The following is a 5,645-nucleotide window of genomic DNA, read 5'->3' on the forward strand; positions in this document are numbered from 1 at the left end:
TCTTATACACTTCATGTATACACTCACACACACACACACACACACACACACATATATATATATATATATATATATATATATATATATATATATATATATATATATATATATATATATATATATATAATGTTTAATACTCGTACCTTACACATCCCTTGTCTCTCTGCTCCGTCATACAAAGCTACTTAATCTTGTTTCATGGTTTGCGCATTTACCTTATCATTTGTAGTAAGATTTCGCAGAAAGTATAAATAATAATCAATATCCATATCTATCTTTGCGATGTGAGGTAACTTAGTAGCATGCTAAGATATAATTCCATAGCTATGCTATTTTGTATGAAAGATAATTTGTTGACAATCACTGTGAACGGAAAAGTGTAAGGTTATTACAGAGCTGATGATGTACTTCTGCCATACTGGAAATATCACTTGCATCAAAGTAATAGGCCAGATGCGTTGGTAAGGTGCAGACTTACGTTTAGGAAAAAAAAAATGAAGTTCTGGTAATATCAAGTCCTATATTACGCTACCTCGTCCGAAGTGTAGGTAAGCCAACAGTGCTGAAATAAATTTGAGGATAAGTGACAAGCATACTTTGGTGGCAACACACGATCGAAAAGTCTATAGCTACATATTGAGGTTGAAGCCACATTCAAATGTCGCGCAATCCTTACTCAGAGTAGTGCAACCTGACTGCGCTACAGCGCCTAACTATCCATTATTCAGAATGTCTTAAAATAGTCTACATTTGTTAATATTTTTATTACAGGATTCTTATACTTGCCAAACGTAAAATAGGTATCCATGTACAGTGGATGGATAGAGATACAACAGAGTAAAAATCTGAAAGTATAGGCGAAATAAAGGTCGATATACTCGTTGGCTTCTGGGATTTCGTAACCCGTTTTCTTTAAGATATATTTTACCTGTTGCTCCTTAATTTTCCTCTGCTGTGCCAATGACGCATACCATGTTGAAACTGGTAAGATCCATAATGTGCAATATATATCTCGAAGAGTATTTCTACGACATCATTTTATGCTAAACAATACAGCACAGACAGCGATGCGCCGTAATATATAAAAATTTCATTCATCTGTGCATAAGAAATAATGATAAGTAAGTATAGTATATCTGAGGCAAGGACAGTGCAGGATTAACCATGAATGAAATGAGAGAAGTACCTCAGAGGCTCCACAAACAGGACCTCCACAGGTTGTCCTCCATTTTTTTTAATATATATATATATATATATATATATATATATATATATATATATATATATATATATATATATATATATATATATATATATATATATATATATATATTCTGTTACAGTAAAGAGCCTGGATATAAAGCCATGTGACAATAAGATTTTAAATATTATTTTTAAACTACACTCGCAGGAAAAGCATCATAATTATGAATGAGAATTATTTATCCATCTTATACAAAATGGCTCCATTAAATTTGTTTGCCTCAGTTCCTCCACTCACCATAATTCAGCCCAGAGCTGGAATGATGAATACCTGACTATATCCCGTGTTTCTGCGAGAGGAGAAAATTGGGATGGATAAATCTGAATAAATCTACATCTGCGAATTTGTCAGCTTTAACGAAACAGAAGAGCAATATCATTAACTTACCTTGCAGAGTCCAACATTTTCCGTTAGCTTTCTCTCTTTTCATGATCGGAATTTCTGGAGAAAAAATGTTTTTGTCATTCTGTCAGTTTTATGTCGTGCGTACGTTGAGCACAGCTTTCCTATGCTTATACCTCACATCTGGCGAAAATGAGTATCGGAACATATTTTTTGCCTTGGAAAGTGAAATGGAAACTTCCTGTTGTCATTTTTTCCGAAATATTTTTTCCAGGCTCAGGTATTTTTTAACTATTAGCATCTGCTGCTTAAAAGTTTGTCTCTTTGACCAACTTCCATATATTTTCAGGACTGAATCAAGTTTTAGTGAAAGTACAGCATACGGTATGTGTTGTTCAATACCTGACAACTTGTGAGAGGCGTTTTTGTCGACCACATACCTGCGTCGTCCAATCACAGCCGCCAGAACATGATTCAGTGTATCCTATATTTTTCTGGTGTCATTTATCTTGAAACTGATCGGCTCAGGTGCTTGCAAACCATGTGAAGTTTGATCATGATCGCATTCAGTCATGTCGGTTCCCCCTCATTCAAGTTATTTCGATTCCTTCTTCCTCCAGTCGCGCCCAGACAGATCAGTTTCAGTCCGGTAAGACTACTCGAGGACCAGTTAGATCAAATGAGCTCCATTTAGTACAGTTCAGATTCATTCAAGCCATGATAGATGCTTTAGATTCTATTCACAGCCTACGTATTGCAAATTATGGTCAAATCAGAAGACGGGCACATTGCGTATGCGCACTGATATTTTTATACCTACAGTATATTTCCTTTTTAAATATCTTTTTCTTTTATTCTCCAACAAAAAAGAAAGAAAAACGAAGAGTATTGGTTTCCTGGGTGAGGGTCTGCTATTGATTCTCATTCGAGGATCCTCGACAGGAAATAAAATTCAGTTAAATGTCTTCTCTCTAACTTGTATCGCATTAGCAGCATGAACTTTTTATGCCTGCCCCACAACATACTCGTATTATATCCTCTCAGTCATCCAATATTTTAGTCAATTTTTATGCTGTTTCTTCCGGGGCGAATTACTATTTCCACAACTGCTTTTCCTTGCAGTGCATTTCCCACTGTCACCATATGATTTTCAGATACCACTAGAATCGAAGCAGCAGACAGTTACCAAATATAGATAGTGTGAGAGTATGTAGAGATGAAGGGGTAAGGAGTAAAGGGGTTAGGATGGTGGGGGAAGGGGTAATGGGACCAGAACGGAGATATTTGTTAATGTGATTTTCAGTAAGCTGTGGGATACAGTGATATTAATGATAGCTACTGTTTTTAGATGTTGTAACCCAATTTTACTCTGTTTTTAAACGCTGTAGAGAGACACCTTCACGTGATGTCACCAACATACCTGGGTGGACCCGCTGCCTTGATACACAAACGTCCCTCAACTTTTCTATCCCCGAAAAGAAGGATGGTGGAGCGCTGAGGAAGGGAAACTTAAACTGATGTTATGAATTCTAGAAATGGATTTAACAAAAATGTTAATACAGATAATGAAATGAAAGGAACAAGTGCAGCAAGGAAGCCAGGTGGCTGAGGAAGTGGGAGGAATGGCGCTAAATACTAGTGTGGGAGTTTTTAATGAGGAAAGCACGGCAGGACATATAATAAAGAACAATAGTGCAGAGTGGACGAAGCCTAAGGGACAACAAATCAAGAGGAAGAGCTGTTGATTCTAACAATCTTATGTGTGCCTGTAGATGACATGCAGGAATTGATGGGCAAATGGAATGATTCGCGAAAAGTGTAGTGTTCAGGATGATGTGGGAAAATAAACATTAAAAAAGACGAAGTAGAGTGGATCGAGAGTGAGAAACTGGCTATGAAAGTGTATGAGAGTATGGTGGTTGGGAAGGGAAGGAGAGGAAGACAGAACAAGGCAGAGTCATGAGGCAGAAGAGTTAAGGGACGACGGAGTGTTAATGGAGTAAGGATCGTTATTGATCAAGAAAAAAAATGCCTGGATGCCATAGTGAAAGCGTTAAGGAAAAAGGCGAGAATTGCGAGCGCTTATGGTACTGGAGTGTAAATGCTGACCGAAGTACGGTTTATTATCTTGCGCATTATAATTTTTTCATCATATTTCTACTATCCCCATATTGTTTTAGACAGTTCAGAAATATATATATATTGTAACAGGGAGGATTAGACATATCTCCATTAACCCCTTCAATATTACTGTGCTCTTCAAAGCTTCAATAAAACAAAAAGTAACTTCCTCGGGTTACAGAGATGCCCTCATATTAAAGGTACAATATATCAATCTCTCTCTCTCCCTCTCTCTCTCTCTATTAATACTGTAGTATATAAAAATAGAAAGAGGGCACACATACTATTTATATTGATATTAACAGATCAATAGACAGCAGTCTAGTTGTATGGATATAGACGGATAGAAAGATAGATAAAGCTGATTGCAGCTCTCCCTCCCTCTCTCTCTCTCTATCTCTCTCTCCCTCCACATTTACTCAGAAAATATTAAGCTAATTGGCTCAGTCATTGTTTATAAAGCCTGTAGTGGTGGTTCCGGGAATGAAAAAGAAGTGAATTCTATATTCAGACTTCTCATAACACTCTTGGTACTAGGACAACAACAGCTTTCTTAGACTTTTGAGTAGTTGTTCTCCAGTTAAAATTTTTTCATATATTTATATTATGATTGACTTATTATCAGGGCATGTATGAGAAAAAGTCATTATTACTTGGTGAACATTATACAGAAAAACCTATGATTTTCTTGGTCACTCCAGTTCCAGCTAAGTTTAGTCTCTTGCTCTGTGCTTGTTGGGACTATTTTGGGGCATCATTTTATTGCAAAATATGGATCCAAAAGTTGAAAATATGCAAAACTGTCCCTTTCGATAGAATGGATGTAGAAAGGAAAATAAATATCCGTATGTTTCGAAATATCTGAATAATTTGTTTTTTAAGATACTTTACGTCATAGGCAGATGAGGAGCCATACTGAGAAGGACAATGGTCACCTGGCTGGACTGAAATATAAGGAAGTTGAAAATACTGACATTTATAATTTTCGTAGTCTTTGGACAAACTGTATTTATATTACCAATATATCACGTAAAAAGAGTGTTGGAATAATATCATATACTTGCCAAACAATGCTGTGCTTACCTTTTGCCGTAAATAAGGAAAGTACTATTTCCAACACCATCCACCTTTTCACAGAGTTTGTTATTTATTCTCCTTATTTGCCGCGAAATCAAAATATGACATTGTTTAATTATTTGCGTATGTCAAGCTATCTGCACACGATTTTTATCTACATTAACTAATTTATACTGATGCTAAGAAAAATATGTTTTTGTTTATATTTTCAACTTCCTTGTAGCCCTGAACTCCCAAGTGGCAAATTCCAAAGTTACCCAGTTATATACTAGATTGACTGAGAATATCAATTACTTCTTGCGTTAGAAAAGAGGACAGAAGAGAACAGACAGTTTGCGATTAGAAGGATGGTGTGTCTACCGTAAAGGAGCAGGGATTCAGACAGAGGTCATGAAAGTAGTGACCAGTGTAACAGTGATGGCAGAGAGAGGAAGAGAAAAATGAGACATGAATGCAGAAAGAAAGGGTCTGAGGGAGTTCGGGAGAGGATGGGGAGTTGATGAAAGGAAGAGCATTCGATAGTACCATGTCAAAAAAAGCTGCATGTGACATGCGTCTTCCTCCTACCTCAACACACACACACACACACACACACACACACACACACACACACACACACACACACACACAAATGATTCAAGCTGGATATAACGAGGGCAGACTGCCAACTTTGGTAACCACCCTGTTACTGCAGTGCAAACGCTCGTAACAAGACAAAAAATCCATGAAAAGATTAAGTTGCAATATAAAACGTTGTTGCATAATCTGGCATTTTCAAGGCGTTTTATGCAGATGGAAACCTTACCCAGTAGCTTATCGAGTAAATTCATAAGCATCAGTT

Source organism: Coenobita brevimanus, chromosome 76 (assembly GCF_032717465.1).
Source record: "Coenobita brevimanus isolate Jiangsu-jjx chromosome 76, ASM3271746v2, whole genome shotgun sequence".
NCBI lineage: Eukaryota > Metazoa > Arthropoda > Malacostraca > Decapoda > Coenobitidae > Coenobita > Coenobita brevimanus.